Source organism: Oxyura jamaicensis, chromosome 9, assembly GCF_011077185.1.
Source record: "Oxyura jamaicensis isolate SHBP4307 breed ruddy duck chromosome 9, BPBGC_Ojam_1.0, whole genome shotgun sequence".
Taxonomy (NCBI): domain Eukaryota; kingdom Metazoa; phylum Chordata; class Aves; order Anseriformes; family Anatidae; genus Oxyura; species Oxyura jamaicensis.
Window position 1 is genome coordinate 8,360,449 of NC_048901.1, and position 20,978 is coordinate 8,381,426.

At 42.5% G+C, this 20,978-nt stretch overlaps 1 long non-coding RNA gene across 1 annotated transcript in view; it reads right to left on the minus strand.

The window, feature by feature from the left end:
• Positions 1–20,978, minus strand: part of LOC118171547 — a 322,937-nt gene that overhangs the window by 117,234 nt on the left and 184,725 nt on the right. Inside the window, exon 6 of the long non-coding RNA XR_004753256.1 lies at positions 4,574–4,676. This is a non-coding gene — a long non-coding RNA (uncharacterized LOC118171547). The remainder of the gene's footprint in view (positions 1–4,573; positions 4,677–20,978) is intronic.

Genomic DNA, 20,978 nt, shown 5'->3' on the forward strand with positions numbered 1-20,978 from the left:
CAAGGCTGCACAAATGAAAGCCTGTGAATGTGATACTGTACTGACATTCAAGATGCAATTTCTATTTCTGTCTCTGCCACAAACTTGCTCTGTGACCTTGAGCAAGTCATCACATCTCACTGATTCATATAAATATCTCTGAAAGAGGGCACGACAAAGCCTTAATAACTGGAGATGATTATTATATGAATAAATCCTCCTCATCATTTTTATCCCTATTTTCATCACTTGCTATTTCACTTTCATTCCAGATATGAAACAGAAAGCTCAGTGGAAATCTACAAAATAGATACCATTTCTGTGGAAAAACACAGACCACATTTGCTATGACTCCACGTTCTCCCACACAAGGGTACAACCTTCCAAGCTGCTGCAAATACACCACACTCCGCAGCAGTGAGGAGAGCTGGGCGGACACGCATCTGCTGAGGCTGCAGTTCGTTATGCTCACTACAGTATCAGGTCATGCAAAGTAAGGAAGAGACTGACAGAATCTCTTGTTGTCAAGAGCTCACAACTCAGACAGTGTGGGGAAGGCAAGAAGAGGCATAGAAGAGATAACAGTGACCTGGCCAACCATGCTTACTAGCCCCAGTCAGCTAGAGAGCACACAACTTTTGAGACAGCCAGACCAGCACCTTGCCTCCTGTTATATCAAATTGCACCCTACAGTCTCTCAATTTAGGCTTTTCCAATACATTTCTGAATGGATTTCTTATTTTGCATTTTTCCCCTCTTTTCTTTTCTTTTTCTTTTTTTTTTTTTTTTTTTTTAAAGTTATCTATATTGCTTAGAAATAAATAGCCTGCAGTACAATTGCTTCAGCTTCATATTTTCCGTGTGATTTTTATTCCACACAACCAGAGGACAAATCAAATGGAAAACACAGAAAACTCTTCTCCAGAGATTTCTGTCCTCCAGCTGCAATCATTCTGCAGAATGCTTTAACAAATGGTCAAGAAAAGTTCTGCTTCTACTCGGTGAAGCCAATGCTGAATCGTTGATGCCAAAGCTTGTCGTAAACAATTGTAAATGCATGTAAACAACATGTTTAGCCAAAGGGAACGCCTAACACTGAGGGAAATGGATTTTCTAGATAGCTCAGAGGCCGCCGCATTATAAGGAAGAGCTGATGTTGAATCATCAGCTGTTACTACAATGAAAACAGAGCTCCCAATCTCTGCTTAGCCTTACACTTATTGCCTTTCACTTATCACTAATGAAAAGCAGCACACTGAATGCTGCTGTTCCTACCAGATGCCAGCTGGGGAAGGGAAGGAAGGACAAGCAAGATACTTTGCCCACTCAAACTCCTGCATAGGAATTCTAGTGGTACTCCTAAGGTCGTCACACATCACTCCACAAACTCTTCATTAGTACTGCGCTCTGTGCAAATGCTTTTAACAGAAAGAGACCACCTTTGGTTATGTTTGAAGCTTTCCTGGTTGAACATGGAAGGTGTTTTGACCCACTCATTCACTACTGAAATATCAATCTTCTCTGTTTGCTGAGACAGAATAAATAAAAATGAAAGTTCAGTCCTAAGCCTTCAATAGTATTTTAAATTCCTCATGCTGTTCAGAAGACAGTTCTTCCAGTGAGTGACTTCACTGATCTCTCCTGACTCTACATACATGCCAGGAGATTAGAAGCAAGCACAGAATAATCTTTAATAGAAAATTTTGCATGGCAACTATGATTCTTAAAACATATTACAGGAATGAGGGAATATCCCTCTTCTAGAGTACTCAAAGATTTATATGGATTAAATATTTATGCACATACAACCGTGGATTCTGCACTAGTCTGCCACACATACTCAAAACGTGTAGGAGTTCAGCAACATGTTTTTGTCAAGGTCTGTGGTTTTATGCCATATTTACCCATATAGAATCCATGTGCCTCCTTTGGTATTTGTAATAAAACAAACCAAACATAGCATATTCTGTAATATTTTAAGAAACGGTTAAGAAATGATTAATGTTAACATTACCTTAGAACCACCAGATGGTGCTGTTAAAGACAGTATGTAAAGTTACTCTGAACCAATCATATAATGAAATAAGATTAAAAAATGCGTTCTTAAAATGCTGATCCATCGATTCTATGTTTATTAAAACATCAAGGCTGTTACTTTGCATGGTGCGTTGTGCCTTTCTTTTTGAACAGGAGGAAAAAGTTAAGTGTTGAGAGCAATACAGTTCATTAATTCAGAATAAAGTTTCTATGAGCTAGATTCAGCATCAGTGACCTTTTAGGCATCTGGCCATGGAAGAGAAAGCATGATTATGAGAACCATACCTATACTCTCGATACATTGTTGGGGCAGAGATAGCATGCAGGCTGCTTCCAACGCAGCTCAAGACATTCAAGTTAAGTGCTGCCTGGCACAGCAGACTTGCTATTCAATGTCTTCAGCTAGCTGAAAAGGAAAATGCTGCTAGCAACCAGCATGAAAATCAAACCATGTTCCCTTCCAACACCCACAGTCAGGGAGGAAACAAAGCCTCTTTGCTCTGGGAACCCACTGTCCTGCTCTCTGGAAGGCAAGCCACGAGGCCTTTCCCTTGCTCCTTGCAAAGCAGCAGCTGCAGAGGAGGCTCCTCTCCACCAAACACCTCAGGGTTGGGACGCCAGGCCCTGAACTCCCTAGAGCTGAGCAGGCTGGGGGAAGAATTTTACCCAAAAGGCATTTCAGAGAGTATATAAATTACCCTCAAGTGATGACTGCAAAAAACAGGCTTCTAACATTTTGGGCCTTACTGGACTGTAAAGAACATGTTTCCTTTCATCCACCTTGATCATTATCTCTAAATCCTTCAACGGGATGAGCAGAAACACTGCCAGCCCCAACTGCCCACAGTCCAAGGGCTTCAGCACTGCACAGGACAACGGGGAGTACGAATTTAAACTCTCAGGTAGAAAAGGCAGTGCAGTTTGGGTCCCCCTGCTTCTCTCAGCCAAACGTAAAGACAAAAACAAAACCAACCAACCAACCAAAAAAAAGCATCACCAAACTGCAGAAGCAGGATCCACAACCTGGCCCTATGAGTGGCCTCCCCCTGCCAGTGCAGCTGCGCACCCACCCCAGGGAGTGAGGTGAGCGCTGTGGGGGACAAGCGCCCAGCTCCCGCTCCCTCTGCAGAAGGGTGCAGCCCCCCAGGCCTGGCACAGCTGGTCAAGCCCCGGGCCTACCAATGCTGCCAGGTACCCAAGACTTTTTTATTTTTATTTTTAAATTAATACCCCTTCCAGAGCTTTGACAGCAGCTAAATGGACTCCTTCAGGACAGCTACATGCCAGCCAAACCTCACGTCAGCACTTCTTTCGGTTTGTGTTTTGTCACTTCAGAGAAGAAAGCTGTATGATAAAATCTAGCATTTTCCAAAGCCTGGAATTCACTGGCCATCACCTAGTTATTTCAGACTGACTTCATTCCTACCTTGACTAACAAAATAACAGCTGTGAATATTTTAGAAAAACAACTAGGTCATTCCCCTCTTGCACCCACTTCATCACATAAGCACAAGCTGTGCCAGATGACCACAAGCTGCGTACGTGGACAGAAGCAACCTCAATGTTAGCAGCCCTTATGCTAAGGAAACCTAAAGTGCATGGATATAAAATAAACAAAAGACTGGGGAAGTGCCTTTTTTAGCATAGTAAATTTAAGAATTAAGGAAGAGATACAATCACCTCAACTTCCAAACAGATTACATGAGATACAAAGTTATGCAGTATTTTCGCCATAGAACTACATGTTCATCGCAGTTCGGAGAACCGGAGAGGCCAAGTTAGTTATGACCCCAGGAATCTTTGACAGCTTACTCTAAACCTTCTCTAACGTGACTGTGAGCCTGAAGACAGCTCACAACTGTAAGTTCAAAAGCACGTATGTGGACTATAATAAATGTTGCTCGCCACCTGAAATGTGTTACCAATTGCATGTACTTGAGTGGATTGCAGTCCTGGCTATTAACAGTTTAATAACAGTTCTGTGAATTAGCATTAAATTACAGTGAATGTTAGAGAAGAGGTTCTAATATTTACATTAGTGCCTAATGAGTTCCCCATAATTAATATAATTACACTGAACCACAGAAATTAATATTCAATATTTTAAAGAGCTATCCAGTATATGCAGAGACTTTGCGAAGACATCCTCCCAATAACAACAGAGCATTTCAGGAAAGCACAGGCCCCAATTCTGCTCTGAGCTCTGCAGGGGGGAATTTCATTGCAGGATCAAGGCATGGGCCCCCACTGAAGTTTTGGAGTAAATTCATTTACCTAATTTCCCAAGCACTCACCTTATCTCTTTATGCTTGCCATAGAAATACTCCAAGACACACTAGAAAATTATTAAATCCCACATTCCACCTCAGGCATGATTTCTAACATTGTAACACAACCCAGATAAAACAGCAAGGGACATATGGCACAGGTATATAAATTATTTCAACTGACTCCTCCAAGGATCCCACCATAAATGGTGAAATACTCTGCTTATAGTTTCAGACAGCTTGCTTCATATAAGGCAGAAGGATTAAAAAAATAAAAATAATACTTTTACCTGTGAGGAATGTGCAAAACCCTCATCCTCATTCCTGAAAGGCAGACTTCAGGGAGACACACAGATGTGTAGACTCTGAAAGTCAGGTATCTTCAAAGTCCCCCTAGTGACAGTTTAAAGATGATTACTTTGAGTAGCCATATTCAAATATGAGCCTAATGCTTTTGTCTCAATTTTTCAAAATATTTTGTATTTGGAGATAGCTGACCCAGTTTTCCACTTGTTTGTTTAGGAGCTATTTCATCTTCAATCAAAAGACAGATCACTTTCTTTCCTCGCCTGCTATGTCACATTTAAATATGCACCACACTGCTGTTTCATTTTTCTACAGCAAAGCCTAGATGAGGACTTCAGAGATATTATCCTTCAGAGTAACTGATAGCATTAAGGGCAAAAGGTTAGGTATGCAAGTCTTACATATTAAAGGATAATTAATCTTCTTGCACTTTCTGCCATCACTGCTATGTCTTCAGACATTAGATCCAGTTCTGCTTCCAAGAGAGCGCAATTTATGGTTTTAAATAGCACTTAAGAAGAACAGCAGAGAAGCATCTCTCTTCCTTCCCACCCACTCCCCCCACTCAAAATCTATTGGAAGTTAATTTCAGAGTAAACAAAAAGCTAACAAAATTTGTCAGCTAGCCCACCCAGAATCACATTATACTCTAAGAAAGCCTGCCTTATGGTGGAAGAACAGACATGAAGTCTTCAAGCTAGCATTCAAAGAGAAGGTCTCAACTGAGATGCTCACTTAGAATAAAACAATGCCCCTGATGTGCCAAAGCCAAATGCTGCCTTTCTGAAGGGCACCTGAAGGGTACCTGCCTATTAAACACACACAAAAAAAAAAAAAAAAAAAGAGAAATGAGCATAGCAATTAATGATTTTCAAAGGAAAAGGGCTCCTTGCTACCCAGCTCTTTTAAACTTGCTCTCAAGAACTCCTTACTTGAGGCAGTCATTCCATGAGGAGCTGGGAAAGTGTTTGTCAGAGAAAGCAGTGGCACAAATCCGGGCTGGCAGATGATCATGCTCTCCCTCCGCTACCCCTTCTCCTCCCACCTCCCCCAAAGCAGCTGATCCTAAGCTACTCAAGGACATCCTCCAAAGCAGTTCTGCTATTGATATTCTCTCTGTAGTAACTTTTCACTTGTCTGCTGCAGCTTCTAATGTTACATTACTCTGCAGCTATTGCTATCTAAGACATTGAGTCCTCCCTCACTGTTTGCTCTAATGATTTCCCATGACAGCAAATGCTCCACACTGTTTATCTGTCATGATAAGCGTTTCCCAAGCACCTTTTGAGCATATTTCTTCTCTTCAGCATCAGCAAGCACTCCCTTAGTCCTGTACTGTTAGGCAAGGTGAATAGGAGCACCACACTCCTGATGTGCTTGCTGTTACGCATTCTCTTACTCAGGTTGTACAAAAGATAAGTAACCCACTAAGGGAAAATGGGAATCCAGGAGATGCTCGTAAAATCAGCCAATTTAAGACCATCAGTCTTGCAATCCTGGGGCTTCCATTTAAAACAAATGGAATTACCAGCATTACAAACAGCAGTTAGGCTAATTGGGAGTTAAATGATAAATAATCCAAAAGGGTAAGATTAACCATTCTTAAAGTCATCCCACAGTTTACATGTGGATATAGGCACAGTCTTGAGGAAAAACTGGGTGGGAAACCCATTCTCTTGGGCCACGGAATAAGGTCAGAAGTTTGTAGGGGTGGGAGGGGGGAGGAAGAGGAGACCAGAGACCTCAACTGTAAACCATGATGTTAGCAGTTTTAGACAGTCTGAAACAATACAATGGGCATTAGGTGCAGAAGGGAATACACATGGACATAAGCATAGGTGTCCATCACAGAACCCAACATCACAGAGGTACACGAGCTCACAGCCCAAAATTTGGCAACAAAAGAATGAAAATTGTCTTAACTGCCCCACATCACTCCATGCACACCATTAGTAGCCCTCATCAGCCTTGGTGGGTTGTCGTACCAAGATCACATTCTATTGAGCACAAGTAGCTTTGAAATGACAACTTGGATCAAAAATCATCATTTCAACGTAGAACTCACTCTAAATCTATTACCACTGGCTGAGAGCGAAGTTACAGTGCTCTTCCTGCCCAGGCTCCAAGTTCCTTCAGCATAAGCATACGGTCCTGCAGCTGTCAGAGACGATGGAAACAGGTTCAACTTACTCTAGCTCAAGTCTTACCCACATTTAGAAAACAAAAGGCAAATTAACCCTACTGTAAATTCTTGCTATGTAGGAAGGTTAAATGCGTGTGCACACTAAGTTTCGGAAGGCATAAGTGGGATCTCCTCTTTCTATCCAGACAGTAACTTTCACAAAAACTTGCAGGAAGCTAATTGGCATGAAGACCTTTGCCTCTGCCACATTTGATTGATACCATCCAACAGTTCAAAATTACTAGGGAGATGGACAGACACACATAGCAGAGAAACATAAATCTGTTTCCATAGTGAAGTGCATTAAAAATAGAAAGAACATGACACTGATGTTTCTTTTCAGATATTGCCACAGGGATTCTTCAAGGCACTGTGTCCAGAAGCTCTAATCACTAGTGAAATCTGTCTATTTAAAAAGCTGTAGTAGGAGCCTTCATAGTTCTTATGGTACAGAAATTAATTGGACCAAACTCCTCTGCATATTCAGGACAGTTGAGATGGGAAAAATCTCCAATTGGCGCTTGAAGATTAAACATAGCTAAATTTACAGCTACAATATCGCATATGAATGGTTCATATGCATGTATTGTTACAGTATAGCCTAACCACCAAACTGAATTATTAGACTAGTTGTAATTTGTCCCTTACATATTTGATATCCTGGTGAAAGGTAATGCCTTCATATTCAGCTTTACTGCTGCTTTGCAAGACTTTATTAAAAGTTAACAATAAAATGCTGCTTAGAGAAAAGTGTTAGTTTTAGGTTGCCAAGAGGCTTCTGTATAGGTGTGTGTTAATTTACTACACCAATATCAGTACGCAGCATGGCTGAACTAGGAGCTACCCCTTCGGCAAACACCCAGCACGCACTCCGAGGTACCATGCAATACACTGCAATGCATCAGCCATCCACCAGGGGAAAAACTAACTGCTCGGGAATCCAGAACAAGCACTGACTCTCCAATCGTAATGCCAAATACCTACAGCGATGGCAGAGACAGCCAAGTTCACAGAGGAGCTGGTGTCTATCCAGAAGGTGACTGTCAGATTGTAAGGAGCAGAAAGGAACACTCCAAGAAGTGCAAAGACCTAATTCCTGCCCATGGTCTTGAAAGTCTCCACTCCACCTTGGCTATGCTGTGGTCTGTGGACTGATCCGAAAAATCCCTCATTTTATTTTTTTAATTGAAAAACCCTAATAAAAAATGGGTTATTTTTCCCTTCCTTCCCCTAACAAAGGCAGTCCAACTTGTCTGTAAAAGTGAGCCTGTTGCTCTTGCTCATGGCTGTTAGATAAAAGTAAAAATTCTACTGCTTCTTTACTTGTATATAGGAGTCCAGATAAAAAGATGGAATACTTCAGCTGAAGGGCCCAGGCAGAAAAAAGCAGCAGTGCCTCAGAAGAGCCACTCCAGGCTGGCTACAGAAATCAGCTGAGCAGCTATAGGACTAACAAGCTCAGCGTGCACAGCAAGCAGAATCACTTCTGGAAGAGGGCACCCTCTGCTTCAGTTTTACTCTTCTAACCTGAGGCATTTTGGTAACATCTGGGAGACATGCTGGCCATTGCTACGGCAGAAGTAATCTAAAGTTTCGCTTACCTGAAGTGGGCTTTCACCTACTTTCAATAAAACAATAATTTGTCTGGCTGCTAGTTGACAAAACACTGAATATATTGACTATTTGAACAGAAAGCAACAATACATCTTTTTAGCTTAGTCAACATACATAGTGGGAGAAAGGTGGAAGTCTTCCTGCGTCACCTCAATGATGTCTTTTCTTTCAGGCTCACCTTCTTAAAGCAAATACCCTGCACGCATTCTCTGACAGTCACAGGTAACCTTCTGAGTTCATTCAAATCCTCACTAGCCTCTGAATTAGCTAAATATCATTAGCTGAAAAAATGACTTATAAATAAATGCATGGTTTCTATGAGGGGCTTTTCCTAAGGAAGAGCAATGCAAAGAAAGTATATTCGAAGGATTTTCTAAGCCATAATCTATACTTAGTACTTAAAGACCAAGCTCCCCAGGTAGTTTTTAAGGGCTTGCATCTTTTTTAGGAAGATGGAAAGTTGTAGCTGTAATAGCACTTGTGTCCATGCCAGGCATTCTGCTCTTGTCATTTCATGGCCCACATTACTACGGGGGTATTACAATACCAGCTAACATGGACTTTGATTTCAGAAAAAACTACGTTCTTATCACTTTTCACAACTACCAACATCTTTCACCAACACTAATAAATTTCATTCCAGCTCACTGAAGAACAGTCAATAAAAAGGAGATGCTAGCAGCAAACCAGTGGAACCATCATACTTGTGCTCCACGGATGCTGTTCCTAGACACAGACAAGAGTGTTTGCTAAAAAGACCTAATTTATCAGCATCTTTCACTTGGGTCATGTGTATTTATAGAATCAAATCTCTTCAACGGGATGGACAGTTGCTGCCCAGCTAGTGACAGAAGTGAGTGTCCACTGCAAGTGTCCTTGCAAAGATGCCTTCAGTTGGATCAGACAAGACTCATCAAAGAATTGTTGACAATTCTGGCACGCCTTCGTGACCACAATCCATTTCTGTTGATTACCTAATAGTACATACAAAATGTATCTTAACCATCTTAATTGGCTGCTCTACATGGCCGCTCCTACTGACCAATTTTGCCAGAATATTTAAATTTGTCTGCACACAGCTTGGTCAGCTCCTTTGTCTACAGCAGATACCATTGGGGGAACTATCAGAAACTCCAAGCTTCCCTGCTCAGGGAGTGAACCAGTGCATCCCAACATCTACTGGTTGGTCTGTGCACAAAAGAAGCCACTTGAGAGAGTCTCTGGTACTGTCTGGGAGTCCTGCCTGCAAAGTTCCTGTCTGCTGCTTTGCCATGTGGTTGGCTAGGAGCTCAGTCAACCACCTTGTCTGCAGGCTGTCAGGCACATCCTCTATGCAGAGATTAGCTTCAGAGCTCCTGGACCAAGCAGGAAATTATTCATTAAGCACACTGGTTGTCAACACAGGCACAACCCTGTTATTCAGTTACATCACAACTGCAAATATAGGGTAAACTTGAGTTTTATCCATATACCACAACTGTAACCTACTTGTAATGCTCCATAGATTTCCACCACAGTATCCACGAAGTAGCACGTGGTAATCCTTCTGACACAAGTCACATACCATTCCTAGGGCACGCATGTTGACCTTGCAAGGCATCCTCTTGATCCCCAATGTACGTGCATCTAGAAACAAAAGCACAACAAATAAAAGGTTTGGAATTTTGCAGCCATTAGACCTAGAAACTGGTGCGCTGTTGGGCACCTGGATCCCCCTCTTTGCTCTGACTAGGAGCTGCCCAAGCACCTTTACAAACCCCTTTCTCACATCCCAAACCATAAAAGTGTTGAACCAGAAAGCTAAGCTTCTCTGACAAAGATGGTTGTTCTGAATCTCCTATGGGAGTAATGAGCCTCTTCTTTTATGATGGGACAAGTCAGCTGAAAGAAGCAATAAAAGAACTGATGCCATTTACTAAGATGGATTGCTATTACTCGAGCTGTCCATCCAGATATATTTGTCCAGAGCATATTTTTAGTACTAGAAGCAATGTAGTTACAGATCACAGAACAGCCAAACTGCCAGAAAACATGGAGTGACTTACCTTCATCAAAATAAATCACAACAGGTTTTGGGACTCCCATAACTCAGAAGCCAAGGGTGACCTTGAGGCAGAAGTTGATTAAAGCTGTCACACAAAGCCCGGTGTTATACTTCATAGCTAATGATGCCAAGCTACCAACTGAACCATGCCTGCCTGTGTCTGCATGGTTGTTCATGGCTGCTCCTAAATAATAACCTATACAAGCAAATTCCGCTGCAGCCTGACCTGCTCCCTAGATGACAACCCCTTCACATGAGGCTGTTAAACTAGTACTGTTGCAAGTGCCTCCAACAGAAATAGAAATGAAAACAAAAGCAATGGCTGAAATAAAAACAAATAAATCAAACAACAACAAAAAACCCCTGTCCAGTTTGCTTTCCTCTTCCACTAGCGTGGAACACATTCAGCTATTAGGTGAAAGATTACATATCAAAAAATTGATCCTCTCCTGGGGCAGACATCAACATTACTTGGACTCCAGCAGAACACTACTGCTTACATCAGCAAAACACCTGCAGCTTGCAGGATGTAAAGCAAAGGATTTTGTTCCCTTAGGAAGCCCACGCCACCACACTGCCCCAAGCCCGCAGCACCTTGACCACTCGCGGCCAAGAGGGACAGCAGCAACCCAAAGGAAGCAGCACAGCTCAGAAATCTTCACTGTGGCGTGTGCCAAAAAACGGTTCATACAAAAGAGGACTTGGAAGAATTTCTGTAGTGTGTTCTGATTGTACAGTAAAAGCGGTGGTACACCAGCTCTGGGGACCCTGTTCAGATGCCAAAAACTTGTAAGGTGGAAAAGCATGAGAAGGCCCGAAGTTTCAGTAGGAGAGAGCTCAGTCCCATACCCCAGAGCCTGATAGCCCCAGGAGCTCCAGCCAGGACTTGAGCCCTGGCAGCAGGGACAGCAGTGGCGGGCCACGCAGGCGAGCCCTGCCTCTGTGCCAGGCTGCTCGCTGCAGAGGTGGTGGCACAACATCCATCACTTCGAGGACACCTACGCAGAAGGGACTCAGAAGCTGAAAGCCCAGGTCCTTGTCACCCAAGAGGGTGCAGGGGTTTTCTGGCCTGTGTTTCTCCAGGAATAAGATATATTTAGATAAAGGACTTGGACAGTGCCTCGTTTTTCAAACAAAAACCTGTTAAAGCAGCATATCCCCATTGTAGGCTGGGTTACTTTTTCACAGGGTTTTCCCTGTGAACACCAAGTTCCATTAATGTATATTTCTGGACTTTATACCATACAGAAAGTTCCTGAGGTTGGCCTTCGCAAAGGCAACTATTTTTGCTATTTTTGCTGTTTGGATTAAAACAGCTCAGTCATGTTCATGAAAGCCCAGCCTTGACAGCCGAAGGGATTTCATCTTCGTCACAGAGGAGGGTTTTGTTTGGGATAAGGATTTAAAAAATATGTAAGAGCCTCAGTGTATCAGAAGATTCTCACTGAAGACACATGCTGAAAACAGCACAAGTAAGAGTTGGGTATGATCCAGAAACAGGAGAGTAAAAAATGACATTCAATTTCCTGTACTGTTTTATTCCTGGTGATTTAGTACCCATAAGATCTTTTTTTCTTTTCATTTTCAGTAAGACTGTACAAAGTTCAAGATCTTATGAGGCAAACAAAGACTCAAAGAGACAAAGATAACTAGATTCATCCCACCCAACCGAGACACCCAATTCCAACCATAATTGCCTGAACTTCCTAAGTAGAAAAAAGAAAGACAGGCTTCTCCAAGTGGCAATCTGGCAATCCACATTTTCAGTGATTCTCTGCCTCAAGCCTCCTCGGGTCCCACAGGCAACTATGTTTTGTATTTAGGCATTTCACCTTGTGCTGGGAGAGAAAAATGGCAGAGCACTGGCTCTGGCTACCCTGCAGTGGCATCCTGCCTGCTTCTGAAATTCCCCCAAACACTTCAAGGACAGGAGGGGAAAAATAAAATAGATGAAATAAAGACACTGCATAGAGGCTAGAAGAGACAGATGAAACCCAAGGGCCATTTCCTTATTCAGTGCAAACCAGTGCATAAGATCAAAGCACTGCAATGAACACTTCCTTGCATCTTACACAAAAATATTTAAGAAATATTCTTATACCACTACAGTAAGAAAGCACATAGCTCAAGTTCTGACAAGAGAGCACAGAAGCTACCACCCCCCCAATTATTTTAACCTTGCACTTCATAATTCGTATATTCAGAGTCACATGATCAGAGATCATCTACAGAAAATCCAGCAACTGCTGGCAATTTTGACTTTCCACCATGCTAAAGCCTGACATTTACACAGAGTAGGATGCCTGTGGCTGCCACCAGTGAATGCCACTTTTTCACTTTGCCAGTGGCAGTAATTTATCTGAGCTTGGATCAGTAGGAATGAAGAAAGAAAATACAGGCTTCTTTACCTTCCCACTTGCTCTCGGACAACAACCTGACCTGTTAAAACGGTAAGTTACAGGAAGTATAGGATGTGTATTTAACCCCAGGGTATTTCCTAAATTGCTCACAGCAAACAGCTCAGCTTGCTCTGCTCGTGAACTCTGACAGAGCACCATGACAGAAATGCAAAAGGTATTCAAAACTACCTTGCTGCTGTTCCCAGAGTCAGACAAGGACTAAGTACAAACTTTTCCAACTATACTCATCAGTTTATCTGCATTATGTCCAGTGAAAATGGTTGTATCTGCCTCCTATTATTGGCCCTCTCCAACATCCATAACGCTAATGATGTCAGCAGGCTACTCCCCTATGCCATGTAGAGTCCATTATCGCGCTGTTTATACACTAAGCACTACAAGACAGCCAAACAATAACAGAGTGCACTAGCACCTGCCTCCTAATTTGAGAAAATTCATTTTCTTAACAAGCTTTTCTCTGTTGTCAACAAGCTCCTCCTCAGGAAACAATGCAATATTGTAGCAAAACAATAATAAGCTCATATATCAAATTATCAATTTATAATTATACTTGTTTTTAAAACATACATTAGTTCACCCATTTTCTCTCAAACACCAAGATTCACATGTGCACATGGGGAGGCCAGCACCCAGGTGTGTTTACCTTGATACAACACAGAGGACCAGATACATCAAGTCCTTGTCACATCTCCTGTGTCCTCCAAAGCCTACTGAGGATGCACTGTTTTTGGATGTGCCCTCCGCACCCTTTAAAAGTGATTTTTAAAACAGTGGTTGCAATATTTTCTTCTCTCAAACATGTCTAACCTTTATGATTCTGTAGGATTTGCACAGTGCCCTTTAACTCCTTATCTTGCCTTTGCCCTGGTGTAGACCGCTCCTTGTGTAGGCTGTCCCTTGTTTTCCTGATAAGCTGCAGGTGGATGTGCCAGGATCTTGAAAACCTGCTAATGATCTATCAACACCTAACATGGACATCCCTTCTTTCTGGCCTTCTTTCTTTCCCTTCCGCATCTAAGCCTGCGCACTTACACCAATCTTTTCTTCCTTTTTATGTTGGCTTCCTGCAGATCAACCACAGGCAAGGTGAAGAAGCCAGTTTCACCCATCAGCATGTCTGCATCCTACCTGGATAAATACATTTATATATACATACACCAAAAAATAAGTGGTCTACCAGATTTCCTGTCCTTCCACCAGTATGAAAGTTTTGCTTCTGTGCAAATATTTTCCAAGTTTAACTGATGGCAGAGTGTAGGTAAATAACAATTCTGCTCTGTACTACCAACTGTCCTGTATCAAAGTGTAACAGCAGCGGTCATCTTTTAGTTAAACAATGCAGCGTGTAATTGCCTTGCTGTTGGAATGATCTGACAAAACACATTCAAAATACAGACTGATTTGATGACTTAACCTTTTTCTTTACTAAAAGCCATCAGTTCTCATTCTGTTCTCATCCAACGTGAATAATAAAGCTCTGCCTTCTTCAAAGCATCCCTACCCATACCTGACCTACTGTGAATATAAGTTAATTTATTTTCATTTATTGATTGAAGATAACACATTGTTTCCTGTCTTTTTTTTTTTTTTCAGACCACTTCAGATTTTGGGAAGCAAGCTTAAGTATACTGTATTTGGCAGAGTTCAAAACAAGAAGGGACTACATCCCTGGAGAAAAGGCATGCGGACTCTGCCAAATACAGAATGAGACTGCCAAGACAATTTTCTTCTCAGTAAGCACCCACAGAAATTGCCACTCCTTTCCTCCTCCTTAGCCCTATGGGAGCACACTCACAGCCAATATGTATTTTTTAAAAGAGCATTCTTGCATGAAATATCACAGGACTCGAGAGACAAATCTGTCAATTACTTCTCTGCCACTCAGGCTTATCGCCAACAGACTCCCTCTGTCTCAACACCTTACATGAGACTGTATCCGCATCCTACTGTATCCTGATCCCTACTAACCTCTCCTTCTGGCCTATGCTACTTCATGCTGTCATCGCTTTGAATTAGCTGTCCTCAGCTTCAAAAATCTCTGCCCTCCTCCCCTCCAATGTTTCTGATATGCTTAGGTGAGAAAGTGATCTCAAGCGTTCTGGAAAAGATGCCCATATCCAGACACTCGAGGCTGATTTACACAGCTGCTGAACACTCACACCTGGAATTTGAACCAGGAAAGGGAACAGAGTAACTCAGTAAAGTCAAGGACTAATAAAAAAATCAAACTGGGAGCCCAACATCAAACTTGTTTTTCCTCTAACTCAGCACTCGCATTATATAAGTGACGAAACGTCTTCCCAATGGATATCAGAAAGAAGTTCATAGTTGGAAAGGAGTCACACGTTGAAGCTTTGAGTATTACAGAGCCCATATGAGAACTAGCAGTCTTAACTTCAAAGCAGTAGTTGAAAGCAGGCTTGGGAAAGAGAAGATCATTTTAAAAAGTGTAAGAAAATTATGAATAGCTGCTCCTTAATTGTTGATCATGCATGTAGCTGATACAGTATAAGATTACAGAAGTTCCTACTATTATCATGTTTCCTCCCAAATCTCTCTCTCTGCTTCATTTGCCTTTCTACTGCACTTCATCCAAAGTAGAGTAGTATCTTAGGAGGATGCGTTTATATTCTGTGATAGGTAATTAATGTCCCAGGAAAGCTCCAGATTTTCTGCAGGTGTGGGGAGGTGACAAGTAAAAGGTATCACAAGGCTAGTAAGAGTTATCTTGCAGCGCACAAACTGCACGAAATACCTGTGTGGTTATGCTTCAAACTGCTTTTATAGTGAGCTAAACTTGGCCAATGGAAAAACACCCAGTGAAAAAGCAAACTACACCCAGAAGTACCTGCATTCAGCACTGAGTTATACAAATTACTAAGAGCATTTTGTATTATCCATACCCTGCCCAAGTCACACAAGCACATACAGTAAACAACAATTAGCCAATACGTACCCTGTTGAAAATTCAAGAAGCGTTTGGAGAACACAAGGATCTTAACACAGAAGAAAGGTACCGACACAAATTGTATTTTTCTCATCTGCATGTGACCAATATCTTACTTGAACTTTATTTTTGAGTACTTGCTTTCTTTATTGCGTTGGTAATTGCACCAACACCATGCAGCCAAAGTTCTGGCTTTTTTATTTTTACCCAAACCACTGTCCACTACCGCTCCAAGGCTGAAACACCTGCATTTGTATATGTTTTATAGAGCATGACATAAAGCCAACAACGGCTTTTGTGCTGATTACTGAGGCTTCAAGCTCCAGCCTCCATCTCTGCTGTGGCACCTGAGGCTCAATCAGGACTGCTCTCAGGCCCTGCCTCCAATACACATCAGCTTCAGGTGCTTTGTAAGAAAAGGCAGTCCCTTAACACACAGCATCTGTTCTTCATAAGAAAGGTCATCCTACGCTTTGGAAATTGTGACAAGGATTTTAGCTTCCTGCAACATCTTCATTTTAAGGTGATAAATCAACCTATTTTTCTGATCAGCTTTCTTTTAAAAAAAGCTGTACCTAAGAGTATCTCACAGGAGAAAAATAACTACGGCCAAAGACCTAATCCATTAAATCCCAAGCCAAACACACATCTGAGCCACTCCACCCAGTACTTTACATCAGACTGACCACTCGGGTGGCTTTTTCAAATGGTATCTGTATTTCACACTAACTCCCTGCTGGGGTTTGTCCTTGTGCCCTTGATCTCCCCTGCAGAATTGGGCTGAAGCTCCTCTGTGGCTGGAATTAACGCTGGCCAGAATGAGCCAGTCCAGGGAGCAGATGGTTTGGAGCACATCAAACTGACACTGTCAAAGCCACTGGATGCCAGCCATCCCCAGCCTCATTGTTCTAAGATCTGGCAAATAAAAAGCCCACAAGAAAACACTCTAAAAATAAGGGAATTGCAAAGGATGACAGTAAAAGGTAAATTATTTCTTGTACAGGGTAATTTACATACAGAATAAGTTCCTAAAGAGGGACATGAAGCAAAGAACACAACTATGTCTAGAAGATCAGTAGGCTGTTTACTAGAGATGAAGATGGTGGGTGCCTGAGGGAAACAAAGCAAAGGAACAGGACACAGAACTGAATAGCCTCTTTCCTTTTCTTGGGTGTTTCACACTTCTGTGAGCCACAAACAGCACATGACAATAAATACAACAGGGTTTCACCATGAAGAAAATCTTCTCCGAATGAATAGGGAAAAACCTGCTCAAGATTAACAACTACACGGATTCTGAATAAAACCACAACAACCCTGCGGTAAAAAAGAGGAGGTGGCATGAGACAGGAGGACAGAAGCACTGGTGCACCCCACTCCGGCTCAGAATTCCCCTCCTGTCGCCCTACAGAGGGTCGGCTGGCCCTCCCTCTGGGGCACTTTGCAAATTGGGGTTTAGGAAGAAACCCAGGAGAGACCCTGCCCAGCTGCACTGAAACCACAGCACTGCTCAGCCCCGCTGCTTCACACAGCTCAGTCCCCAGAAAGAGCAGCTGGACATATGGCATCAATAAAGCAGTCTGCTCACCTGCTCCCCAAGTCCTGCTCCCAGTCAAGAAGAAATAGGCTACCTTCTCTTCTGGCGTAGCAAGCCATACTGTTAATGCTTGGGAACACTGCCCTGCTGTCCAAGAGCAGCAAGGGCTGTCCGTTCCCTTAGAAAATCTGATCTGGGAGTTGGGGAAGACCCCAGCACAGGCAAATCCCTCACTAACAGCGCAGCAACCCTCAGAGTTAAAACCGAGTCCAAAGCTAGGGGCTGGTAACAGCCCACCAGCAGCCCCAGGCATGGTGAGCATCCAGAGAGCCCAGTCAGGAACAAAAGGAACCAAAGTCAACTACAGCATGGCCTAGCATCCACCCAGAAGTCAGGGGGAAAGAAAGGGCTGGAAATAAGCTCACCTCCACCATAGCTGGGGCAGAGGGAAGACCCACACCTCAGCTGAGCTGGGCCCCAGGCAGGAGCAGGAGGAGGCTGCTCAGGGCAATCGAGGCCTGTTGGGGCCACCAGGGCTGCCTTTCCTCACTCCCACAGACCCACAACAGGCACGGGGAAATGGGGCTCTAGTGGGGCATGGAGGGGAGGCCCCCATTCAGTGCCTGTTGGGGCATTCAAAGCCCTGGCATTCAATGCTTGTAATGAATCCGTGAGGGGGAAAAGCCAGCAACAAAACTTACTGAGGGAGCGGAGGCCAATGGATCAGAGCACCCCTGGGATCCACTAGTCTAATGTGCTGGATGGGAAGACAGTGCCAAGGATAAACAATCGAAAGAGCTTCATCCTAGCACCTCAGCATCAACCAGTGTGAGATCCAGGCATGATAGCAATCACTTATGAATAAAACCCTGGCAAAACATACCATCTGGATTATGCAAGTCAGTATTCTCGCAAGAATGAGCTCTCTGCTTTAAAGAATTTAAGCATTCTTCCCACCTCTGCCTAAGAAAAGGATTTGTCGCAGAACTGCACACACCACAGCCCAGCAATGGGGAAGCATGCACATAAATGCCAGATGGGACGTTTGGGGCACCAATCCTGTCTCCCTGATGGCACAGTGGACTTCAAAATTCACAGCACCCTCACCATCTGTGAAACCAGAAGGTACCTTCTGCTATTCCACAGCCTCAAAGTCTCTTCCTTTTGTCTGTTTAAAAGATTTCTTCGAACCCAAACTGCTGACTGGCCATGACTCTGGCACAACAGGCTTTCCTGTTGGGACTGAGAATAAAATTTGGATTTCAAAGTACTCTCCTAAACTCATGAGAATCATCTGTCATAAATCAGCTAATTTAACACTTCAAGACATTTCTGTAGGCAGAACACTTAGTGCTGAAGGAACACCGACAGTTAATACAGACTGGCCCCTTCCAGCACATGAACAGCCTTCAGGATCTGCTGGCCTACAAAAGGGAAAGCTTCCCTCTTTCCCTAAGCTGGACAGAAAGATCACTTGTGTGCAGCTCGAATGGTGAGAATCCCGGAATATACTTGTGACACCCAGTCTTGCACGATGTATTTCAAAGTGGGATTGCTACCCAGGCAAGAAATTCACTAGCTCTTGGGTAACTGCTTTTCCCAAAGTTATCCAGTTCTTAAAAAAGGCTCATTAATGCAGTTAACGAGATAAAGCAGAGATAAAGCAGAGTCAGAGATTTTTGGTATGGAGAAATTTAACTACAGAGATTTTCATCAGTTAAATATGCAATCAATCCTGTTTAGAGGATTGATTGCATATTTGTATCTGGCATTATCAATAAATCTCATTCCATTTCTCCTCCTTAATTGCACTGTATTAACAAGATTAGGAGGAGAGCCTTAAAAAACTAAAATAGCAGATTATTTTGAAAGCAAAATTAGCAGCCTGAGGCCCTGTGGCATATTGCTGAGAAAGCAGGTGGTCACAGGTGTCTCAGCCTCAAAAGGTAATGACTATCTATACACTGTGCTACAGGGCTTTGTTGTACTTTGATGAAGTGCTCTGTCTAAAAGCTGGCACAACACATTTGTTTTCAAAGCAATTAAAATCAACAGCAGATCCTAAACCACCTTTCTTATGAAAGACCGCAGCAAGATAATAATTTACAGACCTATTGTATAAATGTAAGGATTTTGTCCTTTGGGCTGAAACCTTGTTATTTTCCATCTCATCCCATTTAGACTTATTTTTTTTCCTTAACAAATAGAGGCGTAAATCTGAGTATTACTATTCAGTTACATCTAAAAAACTGCATATTGCATAGTAACAAGGTAACATTGTCCTGCGTCCTGTGAGCACAGTTACCAATTTTTACTGAGCCACATGAGTACAGTGAATGATTCATTAAATGGTATCAGAGCTAAGATGAAGTTAAGCCTCATCTGAGGGCACAAAGACATGCTGAGATAACCACATTCCACAGAGAGGATTTCCAAAAATTAAAATATCATGCCTATAAAACTTACTCATCATCAATGAAATTCTTAAATTAGAAAATAATTCCACTTGAAAAATTATCCACATGATTTGTCAAGTTCTCTACGAACCATTTTCTTTGCTAGTTAGACATTTTTCTAGAATCCAGGGAAACGTTACTTCTGTGCCCCACAGATCTTGTTGCTATTTGTGTGCAGCAGCAGAACTTTTTCTAGTGCTGCACTGCCTAGTAAAGTGTTTAAAGTGTTCCTAGTAAAGTGTTTAAAAAACAAACAAACAAAACCAAACACTTAATCCTTGCAGGTTTATAGTTTACCTGTTTTCAATAGAACGTTCTCTTTAGGTTCCCCTTGCTGGATCAAACGGAAGGGCCTTCCTCACGCTCTTTGAAGGCTCCAGTTGTAACACCCAGTCAGCAGCATTCAGCTCCCACAAGACAGGCAGCCCCGGAACATGATGTTTTACCAGATTGTCCAGCAGATGCTTACTTCTTTACAATACCTTCCTGGGTGCTATACACATCTTTCTTTTTCTGGAAGAACAGACTAAATTTAAGGTTGGGTCACAGCTCTTAAGAGCCTTTGTGGCTTCTTGCCTTTCTCCCCATGTGGCTACCCCTTTTCTCTCTTCTCCTATATCTGCCCTTCAGTCCTCTTCACTAATATGAAAAAATAGGAAAAAAAAATCACCATTTTATCTTCACTGTTTGCATTTGCTGTTCTAAACTGCTGCTGAAAAGAGGCAGAGGTGTAAATATGAGTGTGCCCCCCACTGTACAAGGAAGAAATAATCAAGCTCTTCCTAGGCCAAGAGAAATAACTACAGGCAGAAATGAACTGAGTTTCTTTAAACTCAGTCTCCACCTCCCCTAAAACAGAGATATTTGAACAAACCATTTAGAGGAAGAGTACACAAGTATTACCACAAATTGGAAATAAAATCTCTGTAACTATAGTCTTCAATAAGCATGGGAAGCATTTCTGTACTGTGTACCTAACACTAGTGCTCTGCTGCTGCCTGCCAGTGAGGCCCCCTCCCACCTCCCTGCAGAGCCCTGAGCTTTGTTCCCTTCTGCATATAAATTCCTACCTTGCCTCAGACCTGTTCGTTTCCCACCCTCAAAAAGGGTGCCTTTGATCTTAATTGCTTTGCAATCCTTGCAGTTCAAGCTTGCACACCATGGTGTTTTGCCAGTGGCACAAACTAAC